The sequence below is a fragment of the Ascaphus truei genome, chromosome 16 (genome assembly GCF_040206685.1).
Source record: "Ascaphus truei isolate aAscTru1 chromosome 16, aAscTru1.hap1, whole genome shotgun sequence".
In the NCBI taxonomy this organism is placed as follows: domain Eukaryota; kingdom Metazoa; phylum Chordata; class Amphibia; order Anura; family Ascaphidae; genus Ascaphus; species Ascaphus truei.
The window spans coordinates 6762395-6786295 of NC_134498.1; the positions used below are offsets into that span (position 1 = coordinate 6762395).

At 44.4% G+C, this 23901-nt stretch overlaps 1 long non-coding RNA gene across 2 annotated transcripts; it reads left to right on the forward strand.

Moving 5' to 3' along the window:
• Positions 1-625: 625 nt before the first annotated feature.
• On the forward strand, positions 626-13399 carry LOC142467657 (uncharacterized). 2 transcript variants are annotated; one of them, XR_012788453.1, is made up of 4 exons: positions 626-1173; positions 10140-10260; positions 11458-11597; positions 12715-13399. It is a non-coding gene; the product is annotated as an uncharacterized LOC142467657 (long non-coding RNA). The 2 variants fall into 2 exon arrangements; XR_012788452.1 differs by having other exon boundaries at positions 11458-13399.
• Positions 13400-23901: the final 10502 nt, after the last annotated feature.

Genomic DNA, 23901 nt, shown 5'->3' on the forward strand with positions numbered 1-23901 from the left:
AAAGAGGGTAGAAAAATGACTAAAGTAAAGAGTCTGTGATTATAAAAGACACAAGTTTGCAATACGTGCAATATTGTTTGATCCAATTATACCTAATATTGAAAGTTACACCACGGTATAATGAGTTTATCAAATTGATTATTTTAATCAAATGATATTCAAGGCTAAGTGTCCTTATTTCAAGAATACAAATGTATTGAAATTAATTCCTTATCTTAGCTTAAACTTGTAAATTGTACTGCACCTAGATCCGTGTTTGATGGTACAATCATTTTTGATCTTCTTGTAACCATATAGTCCATAGGACCCTATCCTGCTAAACTACATTGTCATTTTGAATATCATTATGTTTAACTAGAAAGATTTAGCATGATCTAGATATCATGCATATGTGGCAATTATTCCTAACTTAGGTTCTAACTGTATATATTTTCTGTGTGTACTGTGAGGGTAATACACAGCAATTTGTGTGTTTTTATGTACTGTACTACTCCACTATAGTGTTAATAGTGTTTTTTTAATTGTCTTACTTCATTATATGGATCATTGTTCCTTTATATATTGCAGTGTTGAACAGTGCTAGACATACTGATTTAATGTGTCTTGAGCGATGATTCTAATGTTATTTGTTCTTAGGAGTATACCCACCATTTCCTTTTCTTGGATAAAGCTGTCAGTCAGTCTTTGTTTACATTTAGGACGTCCCGTTTTTTAAGGCCTATGATTGGCCAGAAGGGCCGTCGCGTCATCAAGGGGAGGATACATTCACCTCCCATGCAATTGCACTGTCAAGCACAGCTGGGTTTGCTTCAGGCTAATGTGCCTTACACCAGCTAGAGGGGAGTGACGCCTCCCACGCTTCCGATTGGCCCAAATTACACAGCGTCATAGGAGAGGAGAGGGAATTGTGGGTATTTAAGTATGTGATCGTTGTAAGTGATTTTACTCTTTGATAAAGCGTGGGATACCACGGGAAACACGTCAGAGTGTTCTTTTTGGCTGTTACTATGCCCTAAAATAAATTTTTGCACCTAGGATATTTTGTGGTTTGCAGTTTGTGGTGTCCAATCTTCAGCAGCAGCAGCAGATGCACCGCCGTTTTCCCTGTACTCTCTTCAATTGTTCCTTGGTAGGAGCACGCAGGACAGGACCAGGATATCCTCAAGGTCAGCAGTGAGTAATCCATTTACTTCATTTATGTGATCAGTCCCACACACGGTTACCTAGACCACCACATAAGACTTACCTATATGGCTAGTGGCATAATCTATGGGAGTGTGTTTAACATTGGACTATCTGGAATCCTGAGTCTTATGAACTGTCCTATGCTATGAAGATGTTTATATTTTTATATCATGATCAAACATTGCCTACTCCTGGTTAGCATCACAAGAGGGAATTAACCCTCCCCTACCCTTTCATCTTTATTCACAGCAGCAGAATAGCAGCAACAAGACTGTCAATCAGGTACAGGGTGTCTTCCTCCACACAGGACTGCTCTCCCTCAGGATGGTCTCTGTGTCCCTGCCACCACCCCAGGTCAAGGGCACCCAGGGTGGGGCTAGCTCTTCCCTCGCCCCCTAAACAGGGTGAGAGGAATTGGTCCACCTCCCTAACTAAGGTTGCATCAGCTCTACTCAGAGGCTGATGGCTCCCCTTCTCCAACGGCCAATTGATATAGGCTCTCTCTGTCACCCTGGGCCAGCCAGGTGACAGACTCAGCAGACTCTAACTCTGGACTGAACTCTTAACTCTGACACACACTTCTACTAAATAGGAAGTGCACTGCTCTTTATGATATTGGCAGGCACTGCCCCTGTGTCTCTGCCTACCACACAGGGTCAGGTACCAATTTCAGGAATGTACCGTTATTAGCGTAAACACAACAGAGTTCCATGGATCTAGCATTAAGACTGTAAGCTCTGCAGGCCAGGGATTTCCTTTCCTATTGTCTGATTTTGTTTGTTGCACTTATTGTACTATAATTCTCTGTACTGTATTGCCTCTCTTATAAAGCGCTATATAAATAAATATTTACATACATAATATATCTTAATGCATCTTAAGACACCTTAGAGTTCCCTCTATAAGACACTTTATGGTCCACTCAAGTGAATAGTCTGTAAGTAGGGTGACCATTCGTCCCGGTTTTGCCGGGACAGTCCCGTTTTTTTCTGCTCCGTCCCGGTTATGTCCCGGTTTTTGTCCCTGGTCCCGGTATTGCGGGGCAGCGGCGGTGAGGAGAATGCGGCGGCCGGTAAGTATTTTCTATGTGTGTGTGTGAATGCTGCCGGGGAGACTGAATGAAGGAGAATGCCGGGGGCGGGACTTAGAATGCCGGCCGGCCCGCATGGGATTGGATGAATGATGATGCCGGGGGCGGGACTTAGAATGCCGGCCGGCCCGCAGGGGATTGGTTGCAGGCAGGTCAGAGGAAGCCGGGGGCGGGACTTCCGCTTTGTGCAGAGCACACGTGTCTTCCCGCTCCCGGCTCCTCTGTTCGCGGTGAGTGTCCCCTTTCTGTCCCGGGTCCCAGCCAGGGGGGGTAATAGGAGGTGGTAGCGGGGGTGCGCCTACCTTTGTACCACCTTGTACCTTTGCCCCCCGGCGCTCCCACCATTGCCCCCCCGGCGCTCCCACCATTGCCCCATCGGCGCTCCCACCTTTGCCCCCCCGGCGCTCCCACCTTTGCCCCCCGGCGCTCCCACCTTTGCCCCCCGGCGCTCCCACCTTTGCCCCATCGGCACTCCCACCTTTGCCCCCCGGCGCTCCCACCTTTGCCACCCCCGGCGCTCACAGCTTTGTCCCCCCGGCGCTCCCACCTTTGCCCCCCCGGCGCTCACAGCTTTGTCCCCCGTCGCTCACAGCTTTGCCCCCCGGCGCTCACTTCCCCCCGTCCCCTTGGTGTGGGAGATGCGCTCGGGGGCGGGCAGTGGTTGCTGCGAGGTCGCAGGCGGTGCAGGGGGAGGCGGGGTGTATCTCTGTGTGTGTGTGTATCAGTGTGTGTGTATCAGTGTGTGTGTGTATCAGTGTGTGTGTGTGTGTGTTTCAGTGTGTGTGTGTGTGTGTGTATCAGTGTGTGTGTGTATCAGTGTGTGTGTGTGTGTGTGTGTGTGTGTGTGTGTGTGTGTGTGTGTGTGTGTGTGTGTGTGTGTGTGTGTGTGTGTGTGTGTGTGTGTGTGTGTGTGTGTGTGTGTGTGTGTGAATCAGTGTGTGTGTGTGTGTATCTGTGTGTATTTCTGTGTGTATTTCTGTGTGTTTGTGTATCTGTGTGTGTTTGTGTGTATCTGTGTGCGTGCGTATCTGTGTGTATCTGTGTGTGTGTGTGTGTGTGTGTGTGTGTGTGTATGTGTGTGTGTGTGTGTGTGTGTGTGTGTGTGTGTGTGTGTGTGTGTGTGTGTGTGTGTGTCAGTGTGTGTGTGTCTGTGTGTGTGTGTGTGTGTGTGTGTGTGTGTGTGTATCAGTGTGTGTGTGTGTGTGTGTGTGTGTGTGTGTGTGTGTGTGTGAATCAGTGTGTGTGTGTGTGTGTGTATCTGTGTGTATTTCTGTGTGTTTGTGTATCTGTGTGTGTGTGTGTGTGTGTGTGTGTGTGTGTGTGTGTGTGTGTGTGTGTGTGTGTGTGTGTGTGTGTGTGTGTGTGTGTGTGTGTGTGTGTGTGTGTATCTGTGTGTATCTGTGTGTATCTGTGTGTGTGGGTGTGTGTGTGTGTGTATCAGTGGGTGTGTGTGTGTGGGTGTATCAGTGTGTGTGTGTGTGTGTGTGTGTGTGTATCAGTGTGTGTGTGTGTGTGTGTGTGTGTGTGTGTGTGTGTGTGTGTGTGTGTGTGTGTGTGTGTGTGTGTGTGTGTGTGTGTGTGTGTGGTTGTGGGTGTGTGTGGGAGTGTGTGGGAGTGTGTGGGAGTGTGTGGGAGTGTGTGGGAGTGTGTGGGAGTGTGTGGGAGTGTGTGGGAGTGTGTGGGAGTGTGTGGGAGTGTGTGTGTGTGTGTGTGTATCAGTGTATCAGTGGGTGGGTGTGTGTATCAGTGTGTCTGTATCTGTGTGTGTGTGTGTATCAGTGTGGCTTTTTTGGCGATAAGCTGGTGATAAGTGGCTTATCGCTGCTTACTGCATGAGGGCCTTAGGGAGGATTTGTTCCTTTAAAGTACACCTAGTTTGGCATAGGATTTTGATGTCAGGGTATCAATGTGCAACCCAAATGTTAAATGGGAGTTGAATGATCAGATATTTCAAACAAGTAACAGGGGCTAGGATGGTTTTAGAGCTGGTTTTTATCTGAAGCTCTGTCATTGGTAGCTTTAGCAATTTAGCTCTGGTCCCAAATACCATTGTTACAGTCTTGTCAGTGTTTAAAATCAGTTTGTTTTGGGAAATCCAGTTTCAAGTCTCAAAAATCAGATTGAAGTATGTGTTCAAGGTCAGAGAGGCGAGGGCTGCGTGCATATAGGATAAGATCTAAGGCCTCTCACAATAACCCGTTAGGAATATTAATTCCTCATCTATCCGACATAAGTATAAAATATAGTCTACCAAGACCCCTAATACAGAGTTACCCACCTTATACGGGAGCAGCTGCCAGACGAGTATAGTAAATGTATCTTATTTCTTTTGCCACTGGAGGGCAGCGTGGAGTTGCAAGGAGTGGCGCCCGTAAGGACGACGTGCCAGTTAGGCGGAAGGAGAAGCGCACACACTTTTATGTGAAACGGATATATTTGGGGAGGGATTTAGGAGTCTGAGTAAGAAAATTAACCATTTAAATATGCACAGATTTTATCCCACTTTTGGAAATTAGGGATGTTGCCTAAAAGTTTGAGAATGCACAAAGTGCCACCCATGGGCTTTAATGAAGCAGCATTTGTGGGCTAAAGGGAACAGCATTCTGTATAAAGGTATTTTGGACTCGATATAAATAATTGATGCCAAAAACGAATATTAAGTAAATTGAGAATGGAAAAATCTTCAGCACAAACGTACAGAATGTGATATTCTGAGAGATCTTACAGATGTTATCAAATCCCACAGTGAATATATAGAAAATGTCTGTATAGAACGAGTCAAACAAGAATATGCCAATAAAATGTTTAATTGGGAGATACAGGGGCCACAATTCAGGTCATTTAGCTGAAAGAAGAGAAGCCGGTCAGCCAGTAGAGCAGGTCAGCCGGTCAGCCAGTAGAGCAGGTCAGCCGGTAGAGCAGGTCAGCCGGTCAGCCGGTAGAGCAGGTCAGCCGGTAGAGCAGGTCAGCCGGTCAGCCAGTAGAGCAGGTCAGCCGGTCAGCTCTGAGATCAGCATTACTTATATCTCCTAACCTTTGCCCCCTGCATGTAATGCTGCAGAACAGCCTACACTGCATATACTGTACATGAGATACTTAACCCTTTCTTTCGCTTGACTCTAATCTGAATGATTTGCAAATTGGTTTGTAATTAGAGAGATATTTGTAGCAGAATCCTATGTATGTTATTTTTACCTTTTTAGATACCGTTTTGTGTAATAAAAGATATGACAGATCTTGCACAGATCAGAGGGGCTTCCTGTTTGCACTCGTGTTTTGGCAGAAGTGTATATGTGACCCTATAAACCTTCTTCACACCCTGGCTTGGCAGCGTGACACTAGTGCAGCGTCCTGGGGAAGAATCACTGAGCTGTTAGCAATAGATACAACGGATAGAAATGACACTACACATAGGTTTGATTAAAGAGAGTATTTTATTTAAATAATTAATCTCTTTGCTGGGAGGGGCCTGCAGCACATTGCAGAGCGATATAGTAACACGCAGAGCAATGCACTGCAGGCCCCTCCGGCAGCGAATGGGTGAAGACCAATGCAGGGTGTATAAAGATCTCACTGATAATTCATGCACAAAGGGCAGTTTGTTGCTGTGATCCAGAGGAAGGCGAAACATAACCCCTGCTGTGCAATGGGGGAAATAAATTCCTTCCTGACCCCATTAAATGGCGATCGGATGGTCCCTGGATCACTGCGCAGTGAGATCAGATGGAGCAGCACAGATCAGCGTTGTTATACACAGGGGCACACTCGGTATATAGAGATGCGGGTGATGGGGCCCTTGTGCAACTGTGTATAACTCACCTGCTCCCCCATCCCCCTGCATATCTATCCCATTCACCCCTTTTCCTCCCGCATACCTCGCAGGGCCAGCCATCCATTAGGCGGTCGCCTAGCGCGCAGAGCTCCTAGGGGCGCATTAATAATCATTATTATTTTTTCCTCTTATTATTTCTAATTTATTTATCTTTTTTTTTTTAAATTTATTTAAAAAAAATTTTATCCAGTATTTTGGCGCCTTTTTATTTTTATTTTGCGTCGTGCTGGGGTGCGGTCGCACCCCCTGCAGCCCCGATAGCTACGCCACTGTTTATTTTATTATTTTATTTATCTTATTATTTTTTATACAACTGGGGCACAAATTTTAAGTTTCGCCTCGGGCGCATGAAACCCGTGCTCCGGCCCTGCTCCTTGTTCTCTCTCACCCTCTCACGCCCAATATCCCTATCTCCCTCTAGTACCTGCCCCTCCCGCAGCCTTCCTGATCTTATCTGCCTCTCCTGCGGTCAAACCAACTTCTCAGGGCCCCTAGAAAACCCCTGTATCTACGCCCTGGCTCCTCTGCTACCTGCTCCCGGGGTCTTCTCCGCCTAAAAAAGGTGAAGCAGCAGATCCGTCCACACCTCTCGTATTCTCCTTCGCCATGGCCCACCTCGTCGCCAGACTTGACATCCGCTTCGTCGTATGCCTCATCGTCCGCCTCGTAGCCCGCCTCGTCGCCTGGTGGCACGAAGGGCTCCACCTTCGTGCGTGTCCTGACCTGCAGGAGACATGAAGTGTTTGTAACCAGGGACAGTGATACTCTGTATCGCAAGAGCTCCTGTGCCACCTATACCCCCCCCCCCCCCAATACCACGTTATACCGCCCTCCACGGGGCAAATACCCGTTATACCCACCTCCCCAGGCCAAGTACCCAGTTATACACCCCTCCCCAGGCCCAATACCCTGTTATACACCCCTCCCCAGGCCCAGTACCCTGTTATATACCCCTCCCAAGGCCCAGTACCCTGTTATACACCCCTCCCCAGGCCCAGTACCCAGTTATACACCCCTCCCAAGGCCCAGTACCCTGTTATATACCCCTCCCCAGGCCCAGTACCCTGTTATACACCCCTCCCCAGGCCCAGTACCCGTTATACCCACCTCACCAGGCCCAGTACCCATTATATACCCCTCCCCAGAACTCCGTTATACGTCCCTCCCCAGGATCCTTTACACACACACTCCCCAGACGCAGGACCCCCTACGGTGGAGGTGTAATGTCACATGGGTAGTGGAAGGTTTCCCAGAGAAGGTGTCCATGTGTCACAGCTGTTTCATCACCTTGGGTGAGAAGTCTCCCTACTCTCTGCCTTTCCTTTCCCTCTCCTGTCAGTCTGTCTCTCCCCCTTTAATCTTATCTCTTTTATTTATCTCTGTCCCTCCTTATTTTTGTTTCTATGTATTTCTCTCCCCCCCCCCCCCCCATGTAAGGCCTGGGACATAGAGGGTTCAGCCACGCTGAGCCGCGCTCCTGCTCTGCCTCGCCTGCTGAAAATGGTGTTTTTTTCTGTCCTTGCAGGCGAGGCAGTGAGCGCGCTCTGGGGGCGGGGTGGAGGCCGAGCAGAGGCAGAGCGGAGGCGTGTCAGGAGGCGGAGCGGGAAGCGGGGCTAGTCCCCACTCCCATTGGATGGGAGCGGTCACGTGACCGCTTCTTCGCTTCCCCGAGCGGCAAATTTGAAACTTGCCTGTCTCGGCAAAGTTTCTGAGCCTCTGCACGCATGAGCACGCATGCGGAGGGGGAAACTATAGCCGCGCTGATGACAGATGCAGGGGGTTTGTGCATCTGCTCAGCGCGGCTCAGCCCACCTCAGCGAGCTTGAACTTACTAATAGGCCCAGGCCTAATAGGGGCACAAACCTCAGATCTAAGTGTGTGGGGTTCTCTGTGTCTGGAGAGACCCCTAAATGTTCTCTCTTTGTTTGGGGAGACCCCTAAATATTCCCCAGTGTAGCTCATTTCAAAATAACCCAGAAAAGTAGCCTTGAGCCCTCGGTGACCGGGCGCTATGACCAGAGGGACTAGGCTCTCCCTTACCTGTGAGTGTGGACTACGTCCCCCTCGGCCTTCCCCCCCCCCTCTGGCAGTGACGTGACACAGCCGGGGGAAGGGCCAGGGAGGTTAGAATTAGACAGAGGCGCGGGGTCAGTCTACGCCCTGCCATGGGAGTCCCGCCCACCCTGCCCTTTATTGTGAATACTGGTAAATATGTTGGTTGTACGTGTTTAAAAGAAAAAAAAAGAATAAATAAACAATGAAAATGAATAACAGAAATAAAATAAAAAGTGGCTGGGAGTGGCGAGTCGGCGCGGCTCATTTACACGTGCGTTCCTGGGCCCATTCTCGCCAGACAGGCGGGGCCCGGCTAGGGGGGAGTTATGGGCCATTGGATCGGGTACCTTTGGCCTTTACCCAATGAGCAAGCACTCTGGCAGGGGGTTGGCACTAATTAGGTTAATTGAAGTTTTACTAAAAAGCAGCGGCCGCCAGACCTCGTGTTTGTGGTTATTTGTGTATTGGTTATGGTGGGGTTTGGGAAGCCAAGGGAAGGGGGGGAAGGAGAGGGGTCTCACAGTCTCCGAGGTCAAGTTTCTATTTATCAAAAATACATTGAGTTACCTCTGGTTTCCAGGCATGTCCTGGGGGAGTTATCACAGAGACACAGAAGCGTCGCTGAGTTTGGGTGAGTAACTCCCTTAACCTCTCAGCAGTTGAATTCCCCCTTGGCGCTAACACGTTAAAAACAAGCATTGCTATTTCTTTGCATGAAGTTGCAGGTAATTGGAAGAGTTACACAGTTACGGCTATTTCATCACTCGAAACGGTCTTTTCGGTATTGTTCTCGGTCTTATTTCCAGCTTCACATCGGGTATCCATATCCATTCTTCGCCTCTGATCTGTATGCAGGACAATGCTTTAAAGCTGCAGTTCAGTCAATATCCTGCATGTGTGTTTTTTTTAATAAATCAGTTCTGTAGTAAGAAAAAATACTTTTAGCATTTTCTGTTTTTAAAAAAACAACTTTGAAAGACCAATTTTCTTCTATTCTATTTTAACAGCCATTTGCTAAGGCACTGCCCCTTCATGTCCTGTCACAAGCCCTGGCACACCCCTTTGTCAGCCCTGCCCTCCCTCTAGCACATGTCAATGCAGGAGTGCTCATGAATATTCATGAGCTTCCACTGAGAGACAGAAGCAGAAGAAAAACAGATCCCTTCACTAATTATGTCACCAAATTTCGCCTATCAATACATGGAGAACGAATTGACCTGCAGCTATACAGTTCTTTAGGTAATTAGAGATTGCACACATGAAACTATTGAAGTAAAAAAATAAATAAAAAAAAAAAAGACTGAACTGCAGCTTTAATAGGGCCTCTTTGGACTTGAATATTTTGGTTATTGAGGAGGTGGGGGAACAACTTAGCCATACAAGGAAGGATATACTCAAAGTGGAAATCCTCATTGAACAGTCTAGCCCTGGTACTGACGTTGTACAATCATTGGATAGTCTTAAGACCAAGCTGGAAAAAAATTAAAAGTGATCTTATTCACTTTAAGAAGTTGAAATTCAAAAAAGTTGTTAATGACTATAAAGATGGAAGAGTATACCCGTGGCTGAAGCAAGACCCCAAACAACGCAAAAACCAAAGAGGGAGAGCACCCCAGGGAGTCCAAGAAGTCCACACCAGTGACTCTGAAGCCCATTCCTCAACAGAACGTCAGAGAGGCCAAAGTCCGGCCCCTTTTTTAGGCCAATCCAAGGACAAGGAGAAAGGAAAAGGAAAATTAGACGCGGGGGCCAGGGGAAGGGGAAGATCACCCTATCCCCTACGTACAATGGAGCAGAAATGAGTATGGACACCTTGGTTGTTAATCTGTCTGATTACACTCTTAATCAATGTGAAATGTCTGTCTTAGCTAGGGGGCCCTCATATGTACCTACTACATTGTTTAATGATTTTGATTTGGAGGTTGACCTATTTAAATTTGAACGTGTATTAAACCTTAAATCATTTTTTTGTAACAGGTCTACAGAATCGGTGCATTCCAATATCCAACCAGGGACAGGTAATCCTCCTATGAACAACAAGGGACAGTTAATTTGGCCACTGACCAGCAAGGGACAGATAATTCGGCTTCTTATCAAGGTACCAAAATGTGCAAGCTCAAATCCACTTTTGTCCCGCCATTTAAAAATCAATCAGTCAGCACATATATACGACTGGTTAAGGGGGACTTTGCAAGGTACAAAAAAAACAAACATAGGGCTACATACAATATGTCTGTTCAGGAAAAGGAAGCATTAAAAATGTTGACTAATAATAATGAGATTATTATTAAGCGTGCGGACAAGGGGGGTGCCCTAGTAGCGCAGAATTACTCAGATTATAAGGCTGAAACCATCAGACAACTGAGTGACATTAACTGCTACATTAAATTGGATAGGGACCCTACCTTTAACTATGTGAGAGAAATTAAGGAAATTATCCAAATGGGGGTTAATAACCGGTGGATAACAGAGCCTGAATCTGAGTTTCTAACTATGTTGCATCCTAAATGCCCTATTTTCTATACCTTGCCCAAAATACACAAGAATTTAAACAATCCCCCGGGGCGGCCTATTATAGCTGCTATTAATTCATTAAATCAACCCCTTGAAAAAATTGTAGACACATTTCTACAACCTATAGCACAGACAGCCAACTCATACATCAAAGACACGTTTGATTTCCTTGACAAATTAAAAAACTCACCTGGTGATGGGACTAATCATATTCTGGTTAGTTTAGATGTGTCTAGCCTTTATACAATAATCCCCCATGTTGAAGGTCTTGAGATAATCAAGGCCACCCTCATTCGCCATTATAGTGATACTGTTCCAATTGAATACATTATGCTCATTTTACATTTCATTCTCTATAAAAATTATTTTAGATTTGAGAGTGATTTCTTCCTGCAGATTAAGGGGACAGCAATGGGCAGTAATATGGCCCCTGCTTACGCCAACATATACATGACACATGTCGAAGAGCAGTACATCTACAAATCAGACTTTCTGGTGCATATTAAAAGCTATTACAGATATATTGATGATGTTTTTCATATGGACAGGTACGGAGGATCAGCTGTTATCTTTTTTTGAGTATCTTAATGGTCTCCATTCACCGGTCCTCCTCACTAATACATGGAGTACACAGCAACTCTCATTTTTAGACGTCCTCATTACACAGACTAATGGGGAGTTACATACTGATCTTTTTAGAAAGGATACAGACAGAAATGCAATTTTAAGGGCAGATAGCCATCATCCTCCTTCTCTTATTGATGCATTACCTTTTTCACAGAAAGTCCAGGTCTGCAAAATCACGAGCAGGAAGGATCATATTAAACCAGCTATTGGAGAACTACGTGGTAGATTCCTGGCTAGGGGATATCTACCTGCGTATATCCTCCTGCTGTGTTAAACCGGGCACTGGATAAAGAGGTAAGTGCTACCAAAAATAAGAAGGAGGACGGGCTTGTATTTACCACTATATACAGTCAAGCTGGTGGTTTTATTAAATCTACCATTCTTAAACACTGGCATATTCTGCAAAATGATGATATATTATCTGAAAGTTGCTGTGTACCACCAATGGTGGTATTCAAAAGAGGGAGAAATCTGGCGGATAGCCTGATACATACAGATAATGAGGGTAACTACAGAACTCCTCATTTTCTGGAGGGTGGCAGACCGGGTAACTTTTGATGCATGAGCTGCTCGGTCTGTAACAGTCTGACTACCGGTAGTCAATTCAGTCACCCCCAAAGCGGGAGGATCATAAAAATCAAAAATAGAATCACATGTAGATCTGAATATGTAGTGTACGTAATAAAGTGTCCATGTGGTCTTCTTTATGTGGGTAAGACCATAAGAATGTTAAAAACAAGGTTCATTGAACATAAAAGTGTAATTCGAAAAGGTGCGGATCCCTCTATTCTTGTGCAACACTGTGTGGAACACAATCATAATGTTGCCTCTTTACGCATCATGGGTATTGAGACAGTAGCACCTAGACAAGGCACTCCAGATAGGGAGACTTTCTTATTGAGACGTGAAGCATTCTGGATACATGCTTTAAATACCAGCAACGGTATGGGTCTTAATGAGCAACAGAATTTAAAATGCTTCCTTAATAGAAGGTAATTTTTTGTCTTTCTACAGGCATATTTGATCTTGCACCATCCATGGACTCTGCACTTAACAATTGGGAAGATTATCCTTTTTGTGTGTTTTTTTTCCATTCTTTTTTTCTCCTCCCTCCCTCTCCCTTCCCCTCCCTCCCTCCCCCTTCCCCTCCCTCCCTCCCCCTTCCCCATCCTCTCTTCCCCTCCCCCCCCCCCGGTTGTGTGTACCCATTTCTGACCTAGGTATACACACTAGTATATTCTAAATACTGATGTACTGCATATTCTTATGTGGCATTTCACTGTAACTTTGCAGGATTATACTGATGTCATCAGCAGTATACAGTCACATGTTTTAATAGTATATTGCTGTATTAGTTTTGTGCACATATGCTTTATTAATATTTTGGTGTGTGGTTTATTTACACTTTCAGGGTGATTTATAGGAGTGTCTCACACCTCCCTGCTCTGACACTGATCCCATGGCGACGGATACATCTTTGTCCAGCCCTGTGAGTACAGTCTTGATTGGTACACGCCCGCCCCCCCTTACCTCCCCTGACTGCCGGGTCACGCTGACGTCATCATGGGGGAGTATTCAGTCTGGGGAGAGGTGTGGCTGTGGCTGCAGTCCTCCAAGACAGCTCTATGCTGTATTGCCAGGGATTTAGACCTAGACGTCTGACGTCACTAGGGGGCGCCATATGGTAGCTCTGATGTCATCAGGTGGGTGTCAACATCCTGGTTATGTGGCAGAGCGGGGAGGGCTGAGTATCAGGGGGGTGGTATATATTGTGACTGTTTCTTGTGTTTGTAGCCTTCACCTTGACTGCCGAAACGTTGGACTTTATGGCATATTAAACCTCCTTTGAGTAAGACCGTGTGCCTGCTTCTTCTTCTTTGTCCGGCTACAGGAAGGGTCAGGAGACAGGGAGGACAGAGGCAGGAGAACCCCATCTGGCTCCGGCCTTGCCTGTCCCTACGAATACAAACATACAACCCCTCACTGAATAACATAGCCCTAATCCCATGTAATAATCCTGGGTGTAAACAAAATAATGGTTTTATGAATATTGTAATGGTTTATTAGGGACCTAGGAGGTGGCCAGTGGGGCTGTTATGTGTATTTTTGTTTATTGTGGGTAGCGGGGGTGGGTGAACGGGGTATTGGCCCCAAGGATGGGTGTTTAGGCCTACCGGGTGGGGGGGGTAGTGGGAGGGGTTAACCCCTTCATTACCTTAGCGGTATTAACCGCTAAGTTAAAGAAGAGGTTAAGTCATCCCACAACCCCCTGGCAAGGCCTAAACACCCACCCAGGGCCAAATACCACCTTCACCCACCCCCGCTACCCGCAATAAGCCTGGCACGGGTATATAACCCCTTCATTGCCTTGGCGGTAATGAAGTTGCCTGTAAATGCATTTTTTATGCATCGGATTCATGCCGGGGGTCTCTGGTGCTGATATTAATGGATATCAGCTCTGGGACACATGCATTTTATTTTCATCGCAGCTTCACCCCACCTTCTTTCCAACTTTTGTGGCTGGACAATTTGGAGAAGAAACAGCAATTTTAAAGTGGCGATCAGCCGCAATAAGCTGATCAGGGCTTATAGAATTGAGCGTGTTTGAAAAACTGGCGATCAGTGCCGAAAAGTGGCTTATCACCGCGCGTCTGCCGATTTTATTTATTTATTTATTTTCCGGCCAAAAAAAAAACGGTTATTTTTGCTCTAATCCCAAGCTTCTCTGGGCTTACTGAATCGCTGTAGGCGATTACTGCATGAGGGCCTTAGGGAGAATTTGTTCCTGTAAAGTACACCTAGTTTGGCATAGGATTTGGATGTCAGGGTATCAATGTGCAACCCAAATGTTAAATGGGAGTTGAATGCCCAGATATTTCAAACCAGTAACAGGGGCTAGGATGGTATTAGAGTTGGTTTTTATCTGAAGCTCTGTCATTGGCAGCTTTAGCAATTTAGCTCTGGACCCAAATACCATTGTTACAGTCTTGTCAGTGTTTAAAATCAGTTTGTTTTAAGAAATCCAGTTTCAAGTCTCAAAAAATCAGATTGAAGTATGTGTTCAAGGTCAGAGAGGCGAGGGCTGCGTGCATATAGGATAAGATCTAAGGCCTCTCACAATAACCCATTAGGAATATTAATTCCTCATCTATCCGACATAAGTATAAAATATAGTCTACCAAGACCCCTAATACAGAGTTACCCACCTTATACGGGAGCAGCTGCCAGACGAGTATAGTAAATGTATCTTATTTCTTTTGCCACTGGAGGGCAGCGTGGAGTTACATGGAGTGGCGCCCGTAAGGACGACGTGCCAGTTAGGCGGAAGGAGAAGCGCACACACTTTTATGTGAAACGGATATATTTGGGGAGGGATTTAGGAGTCTGAGTAAGAAAATTAACCATTTAAATATGTACAGATTTAATCCCACTTTTGGAAATTAGGGATGTTGCCTAAAAGTTTGAGAATGCATAAAGTGCCACCCATGGGCTTTAATGAAGCAGCATTTGTGGGCTAAAGGGAACAGCATTCTGTATAAAGGTATTTTGGACTCGATATAAATAATTGATGCCAAAAACTAATATTAAGTAAATTGAGAATGGAAAAATCTTCAACACAAACGTACAGAATGTGATATTCTGAGAGATCTTACAGATGTTATCAAATCCCACAGTGAATATATAGAAAATGTCTGTATAGAACGAGTCAAACAAGAATATGCCAATAAAACGTTTAATTGGGAGATACAGGGGCCACAATTCAGGTCATTTAGCTGAAAGAAGAGAAGCCGGTCAGCCAGTAGAGCAGGTCAGCCGGTCAGCCAGTAGAGCAGGTCAGCCGGTAGAGCAGGTTAGCCGGTCAGCCGGTAGAGCAGGTCAGCCGGTCAGCTCTGAGATCAGCATTACTTATATCCCCTAACCTTTGCCCCCTGCATGTAATGCTGCAGAACAGCCTACACTGCATATACTGTACATGAGATACTTAACCCTTTTCTTTTCGCTCGACTCTAATCTGAATGATTTGCTAATTGGTTTGTAATTAGAGAGATATTTGTAGCAGAATCCCATGTATGTTATTTTTACCTTTTTAGATACCGTTTTGTGTAATAAAAGATATGAGTTCAGAGGGGCTTACTGTTTTCACTAGTGTTTTGGCAGAAGTGTATATGTGACCGTATAAACCTTCTTCACACCCGGGCTTGGCAGCGTGACACTAGTGCAGCGTCCTGGGGAAGAATCACTGAGCTGTTAGCAATAGATACAACGGATAGAAAAGACACTACACATAGGTTGGATTAAAGAGAGTATTTTATTGAAATAATTAATCTCTTTGCTGGGAGGGGCCTGCAGCACATTGCAGAGCGATATAGTAACACGCAGAGCAATGCATTGCAGGCCCCTCCGGCAGCAAAGGGGTGAAGACCAATGCAGGGTGTATAAAGATCTCACTGATAATTCATGCACAAAGGGCAGTTTGTTGCTGTGATCCAGAGGAAGGCGAAACATAACCCCTGCTGTGCAATGGGGGAAAAAAATTCCTTCCTGACCCCATTAAATGGCGATCGGATGGTCCCTGGATCACTGCGCAGTGAGATCAGATGGAGCAGCACAGATCAGCGTTGTTATACACAGGGGCACACTCAGTATACAGAGATGCGGGTGATGGGGCCCTTGTGCCCCTGTGTATAACTCACCTGCTCCCCCATCCCCCTGCATATCTATCCCATTCACCCCTTTTCCTCCCGCATACCTCGCAGGGCCGGCCGGTCATTAGGCGGTCGCCTAGCGCGCAGAGCTCCTAGGGGCGCATTAATAATCATTATTATTTTTTCCTCTTATTATTTTATTTATTTATCTTTTTTTTAAAATTATTATTCTTTTTTTTATCCAGTATTTTGGCGCCCTTTTATTTTTATTTTGCGTCGCGCTGGGGTGCGGTCGCACCCCCTGCAGCCCCGATAGCTACGCCACTGTTTATTTTATTATTTTATTTATCTTATTATTTTTTATACAACTGGGGCACAAATTTTAAGTTTCGCCTTGGGCACATGAAACCCGTGCTCCGGCCCTGCTCCTTGTTCTCTCTCACCCTCTCACGCCCAATATCCCTATCTCCCTCTAGTACCTGCCCCTCCCGCAGCCTTCCTGATCTTATCTGCCTCTCCTGCGGTCAAACCAACTTCTCAGGGCCCCTAGAATACCCCTGTATCTACGCCCTGGCTCCTCTGCTACCTGCTCCTGGCTTCTTCTCCGCCTAAAAAAGGTGAAGCAGCAGATCTGTCCGCACCTCTCGTATTCTCCTACCTGCTCCCGGGGTCTTCTCCGCCTAAAAAAGGTGAAGCAGCAGATCCGGCCACACCTGTCGTATGCTCCTTGGTCATCGTACACGACGTCTGCGTCATCGGCCGCCTTGTAGCCCACCTCATTTTTCCACTTGATGCCCGCTTTGTCGTATGCCTCGTCGTCCGCCTCGTAGCCCGCCTCGTCGTCTGGTGGCACAAAGGGCACCACCTTCGTGCGTGTCCTGATCTGCAGGAGACATGAAGTGTTTGTAACCAGGGACAGTGATACTCTGTATCGCAAGAGCTCCTGTGCCACTTATACCCCATCCCCAATACCACGTTATACCGCCCTCCACAGGGCAAATACCCGTTATACCCACCTCCCCAGGCCCAGTACCCAGTTATACAACCCTCCCAAGGCCCAGTACCCTGTTATACGCCCCTCCCCAGGCCCAGTACTCGTTATACCCACCTCACCAGGCCCAGTACCCGTTATACCCACCTCCCCAGGCCCAGTACCCATTATATACCCCACCCCAGAAGGTCATGTTTCTATTTATCAAAAATACATTGAGTTACCTCTGGTTTTCAGGCATGTCTTGGGGGAGTTATCACAGAGACACAGAAACGTCGCTGAGTTTGGGTTAGTAACGCCCTTAACCTCTCAGCAGTTAAATTCCCCATTAGGCGCTTAGCACGTTAAAAACAAGCATTGCTATTTCTCTGCATGAAGTTGCAGGTAATTGGAAGAGTTACACAGTGACGGCTATTTCATCACTCACCTTCTTCCCCCGAAACGGTCTTTTCTGTCTTATTTCCGGCTTCATATCGGATATCCATATCCATTCTTGGCCTCTGATCTGTATGCAAGGCAATGCTTTAAGACAGGGTTGCACAACCTTTTCCCCTGCTCCCCCCTCCACCTTCCCCACCTTGTCTCCGACGTTCTGATGTAACGACGTCATGTGATATCACGTTGCTATGGCAATGCCACATCATGTGACGCCACGTTGCTGTCGCCAGAAGCCGCCGGAGACAAGGAAAGGGAACTTACAGAGGCCTTGCGCGCGATCTCCGGCATTTAATTTAAATGCTGTGGGGAAGAGCGAGGGGCCTCTGTAAGTGCCGAGCCCCTCCTCCCAAGAAAATGTCGTGCCCCTCGATTTGCGCACCCCTGCTTTAAGAGATATTCTGGGACCCTCCAACTCCTCCATCGGACCCTTCCTCATATTGACTGACCTTGCAGTGCTCTGCACTGACTTGCACTGACCTGCTATGGTGCCTCTCAAAATACCATGCTAACTCATTCTGAACATACACGTGTCCTTTCTACATGTTACTCAGCTTGTATGGGCCACAGACAGCTTTCCCGGGGTCCAGGACTAGTTTCCACCGGAGACACTCACCCATGGGTCGGCGACTTTGCGAGAACCCACCCACCCCAACCTGTTTTCTCTTGCACTGCCATAGAGAACAACATTTCGGCCTGCTGGTCTTTCTCAGGTAAAGTGGCTAAACCCACTAAATCCAGCAAAGAAAGGCCAGCAGCCGAAACATTGTAGTCTGTGGCACAATAAATTATCTTTTTTTATTCAAATCCGTGTGCCCTTTCCCATCAATCATATTGTATCCATTGGACGAAATGCCGGTCTTCCCTGAGACTAAGGGGCACCGGTAAAAGTATCACTACTTATTGTTTTTTTTGGTGTGCAGCAAATCCCCATCATTTTTGCGTTCTCTTGCTCTGCCCCAATCTGACACACCACCTTGCTCTCTCACCCCCCTCTTAGACTCCCCCGTCACCCTTTCCTTCCTCAAAGGTTGTCCTTTAATCAGATCTTACCCAAATTGTCTCCATCTCCCTTGGAAATGTTCTGTCTTTAAGCTGTGCGGCTCCTCTTGATCCGAACTTTCTTAGCTGACCCCTTTAGGAAAAATTATTTATTAAACTAAGAAATATAACTTATTAAACTAAGAAATATAACTTATTAAACTAAGAAATATAATTTATTAAACTAAGAAATATAACTTATTAAACTAAGAAATATAATTTATTAAACTAAGAAATATAACTTATTAAACTAAGAAATATAACTTATTAAACTTAGAAATATAATCTATTAAACTAAATAAATATCTATTAAACTAAATAAATATCTATTCAACTAAATAAATATAATCTATTTAAAAACAATACAATAAAAAGCTGGAGAAATGATACGTCAACCAAGCCACTGATGTGATGCCAATGAGCATTGAACTCCTTGCAGATCCACCGTCAGCTGGTTGTGGCAGAAAGTGGTGACATACAGTAGAACAGAGTGGTTGAGCTGTAACCACGGCAGTCAGGTCAGAAATCAACACAATATTTTTTGAAATTTACAATGAGAATGTTCTGTATGTCACATTCTGGGCTCAGACTCTGAGCCCTGTCACATGTTAGCAGCTTGAGATAATAGAAAGTATCCATATACTGGTATGTGATAAGAAACATGAAGGTCATTTTATACTGGGTCCCATAACCTGCTTTATATGAAGTATCATTTTACACTAATTAGTAGAGATGTTACATTTTGAAAAATAGCACTTCTGGCGTGTTCATTTTCTCTACAAATGATAAATCAAAAAGTTGGATAAAACGTTATATGTATGTGTGCGCGCAATATATATATATAGAGGTATCCGTACCGTGTTAGCCGAGCTTCAATAATCAAAAAATAAATAGATGATACCGTTCTGTGGCTAACGAAATGCTTTTATTTGTGCGAGCTTTCGAGATACACTGATCTCTTCTTCCGGCGATGTTACAATGAATGAAGCAAGCAAAAGGTATACTTAAAAACAGTGTCTCTTGGAATGTTATCTGTGCTGGTCTTCCCCCGGTGTGGATGTGTTTTATGCCTAGAGGTGTCAAAAGGTTCCTGAAAGCAAGTGATGAAAGAGTGTGTATCAGTGTGAATGAAAATGAATGGAGAGCCCACAGTATATACAGTGCTTTACAAAAGGTGTGTGTGGAGTGGGAGTGGATATAAATGGTGTGGGTGGGTGTGGAAATGTGAGAGTTTGTAGCACAACTAAAAGTGTGTGTGGATACTTTGTGGTCCCTATTGATGTATAGGGATGTAAAAACAGTATTTGTATGTGTAAGAGACAGCTGTTGTTATGGATTACAGGTATTTTCTGGCATATAACGCATAATGAATACAGGTCACAGGTACATATATACATAGTATCATTGTAAGGCCTAGTATAGCTTAGAGTATACTGTTAAAATCCTGGTTTTCTTGTCTTAGAAATAATAGCTTGTTTTGCTCAGAAGTGGCAGGATATTGGGACAGGTTACATAGACATAAAAGGGGAACTAACACCGGTAAACACGCCGTGGTTTGAACGGTAACTTATGAAATATCATATGTCACTAACTGTAATTCCTAGATCGTAAACATCATACGTCACTAACTGTAATTCCTAAATCATAAACATCATACGTTACAAACCACAGAGCATGGACACATGACACGTGACACACGTACGCAGCAGATAATGCACCCTATAATAGGTTTGCCCAACTCCATGTTAGAGAGATAACCGAACTTAGGTGTGAAGTCACACAGATGAGACTTGAGCTGGGACTGGCTGACCTATCGTAATATCTTTTGGTTTGTGAGTATTGACAATGCATATCTAGTTATAATCTCTGCATAGTTAGGAATGGATTGGTAACATACTGTAACTGCTAGCCATTAGCTTATAAGAAGCTTGTTCTGATATTTTTGATATTTCTGATATTTCTGAATATTGTTGTGATACAATAAATGATAAACCTTTTCTTATACAAACTCTGAGTACCCTTTCTTTATAATAATCTCACGATACCCTCCATATCATAATATGTGAGAGTATGGCCGAGACTTTTTCAAGTGCAACATTGTGGTTTGTGTTCTCTGCTTAGTGCAGGATATAACTCACCATAAGGCGACACTTGATAAAGGAAGGTAGGTTTCTGAACCCAGATTATGGCGCCCCAACGTGGTTAATTACTCATGAGTTGTATAATAAATCTTACGTTACCCATTTAATCTTGAAAGTACACGTGTATGCTATTTCCTCTTTATAAAAGAGAAGGTACAATTTTCATTATATATATATATAGTATATCATGGCTGTTACAGATTTTGCACGAGTTGCAGATCTGAATGTTTTAATGAGGAATCAGTATCAGAGAAATCTGATTAATGGTGAAACTCTGGCATTTGAAATTCAATTTGGCCCGTGGGGACCTGGGGCAAGAGACTGCTATCTAACAATAGACAAGACACTCCTACACCACAGACTACACCACAAACTACACGCTTTGAACAGCAAGCTCGTAATGAGGGTGCAGTGTCCAGATATAATCTGAGACAATACATTAAAAATCCTGACAGATATTGGCAAGGCAAGACTAGCGAAACTAAATTTCGTGACAAGCGTACAGGTTTTGCTACGCAGACTTCAGGATTGACAAATAGCCAACGTGAGGTTAAGCAAGCTGCAGCAGCGACACCAGCGACCACAGAGAAGTTTGTTGGGAAGATAACTCACTTCCCTGCAGACCTCCTCTTTGAGGAATGACAAACTTAACGTTACACATTCACTACAAGGGAAAAGATTATACTGGCCTATTAGACACACAAGCCGACATATCCCTTGTAAGAACTGATATTTTAATAGATGAAAATTATGTACACGACATCACGATACAAACAATTGAAGGAAATGGCACTTATCCTTCATATTATTTAGACTTAAAAATTAATGACAGAAAGATTTCTATTGAATTAGTTGAACATGACAGATTAGTTTGTGACTTTCTAATAGCATACAAAGATGTGGCTTCCTTCTTTACAATAAAAGAGGAAGTTACAGAAAACCGCAAGCAGACGGAATTGACTGTGAAATTTGACTTGGAAAAAATTATCACAGATCAATGTAATGAAAGTGCTTTTAATGATAAAACAAAATTGTATAATTGGTTAATGACACACAAATATATTTTTCAACAATGGGAAAATCAGGTGGGATTAAGAAAAGGAATTGTACATAATATTAATACATGTTCTACACTTCCAAAGAAACAGGCACAATATAAAATTAATCATGCCGCCTTACCAAGCATACAAATTGTAATCAATGATTTGCTTAAACAAGGAGTACTGCTTGAACAGTATAGCCAAATGAATACTGCAGTATATCCAGTGGCTAAAAAAGATGGTTCATGGCGAATGGTGTTAGATTATAGGGAAGTGAACAGAGTCACACCTTCAGTGACAGCACAGAACACACATTCACCTTCAATCTTAAACGGATTACAGCGTAAACGCTTTAAAACTACATATGATTTAAGCAACGGGTACTTTTCTCATCCAATCACGCCTGAGAGTTATTGGCTAACCGCATTTACCTGGCAAGGTAAACAACTGGTTTTTACACGCTTACCACAAGGTTTTGTAAATAGTCCAGCTTTATTTACAGCAGACGTAGTCTCACTATTGTCTAACTTTGACAATACAGAAACTTATGTTGATGACGTTTATCTATCACATGACACAGAAGAAGAGCATTTTAAAGCTATGACAGAAGTGTTAATTACATTGACAGAAGCAGGTTACCTTGTTTCCCTAAAGAAATCTCAGCTTGCAAGAGAAACTGTGACATTTTTAGGCTTTGAAATAGCTGAAAATGGCAGCGGCCTCTCTACTAATTACAGAGAAAAAGTTTCCAACATCAGTGTTCCTAAATCACTAAAACAGTTAAGAAGCATTATTGGGTTACTGAATTTTTCAATGACGTTTATCCCAGATTTTAATGTACTGATTGAACCATTACATCACGCAACATCACGCGAGATTAAGTCAGAGCAGACTAGACCGAAAACACCTTTTAAATGGTTAACAGTTGAGGATGAGGCATTGCGAAAGTTATTAGCAGCAGTTAATGATGCTTCCTACTTAGCGCAGCGCGACCCGACAAAACCATTGTCAGCTTATGTAAACATTTCACCTCTAGCTGCATACATTAGAATTTATAATGCTATGGAAACAGTACCAATTACATTATTATCTTATGTATTTACAAATACAGAGAAGAGATATTTGCCGCTTGAAAAACTATTATCAGCGATTACACTCACAGTGCTGAAATCACGTGATTTGGCACAGGGACAGGATATCTATATATACACTTCAGTAGCTTCACTAGCAACATTGCAGAAACAGACCATTCCGGACAGGAAGGCGTTAAGAAGCCGCTGGTTAAAGTGGTACACAATTATAGAGGATCCTCAAATACATTTTGTGCATGATAAAACCTTAACTACACTAGATGACCTCCCGTCCCCTTTTGAAGGAGTGACATGGGAAAATCAAACACACCCAAATGATTTTTATACATGCATTTTCTACACAGATGGTTCAGCTGTAGACTCCAGCAGAGAAGGAGTGAATAAATCTGCAGGTTCAGGGATTGCGAAATATGACGCACATATGAATTTGTTGCACAGTTGGCAATTACCTATAGGAGATCACTCTGCACAGTTTGCAGAGATGCATGCATTAGCTTTTGCTATGAAAGAAGCACTTACAGTTAAGGGACATGTACTTATAGTTACAGATTCCGCTTATTTAGCACGTTCAGCACTGCAGGACCTACCAGTTTGGAGATCAAATGGATTTTTGAATGCCAAAAGGAAACCACTAACGCATATAGCTAAGTGGAAGGCCATTGCGGCCTATCTTGATCAAAAGCCTGATGTTGAAATTGTACACGAGCCAGCGCACAGAACGCTTGGTTCATCGGTTCATACTATGGGTAACCAGTTTGCAGATAGTCTCGCGCAAACTGTAAGTCAGAAATTTGCCGTTAACAAAGTGTTAACAAGGGCACAGTCAAAGTCAGCCAGTCTCGATGCAGAGTTGTATGCTTGTCTGGATGCTACCAGGCCTAATCCACCTGGGTATCCTAAGAAATACTCATTTAAACAAGTCAACAATAATTGCATGGTTGTAATTGATGCTAATGAATTCATTGTTCCCCCTGTAGCAAGCAGGATGCAGATCGCTACGCAAGCACACGACAGTGTGGGACACCCTCACCTAGGGAGAGAAAATGTTTTGTTGACACTGAAACACAAATACTGGTGGCCGAACATGAGGAAAACAGTTAAGACAGTTCTAAGCAACTGTAAACCATGTCGGTTGGTAAACAGTCCTAATCATCAGACCCCACCATTTATTATTAATGCAATACCGAACAAACCGTTTGATTTAATATATTTC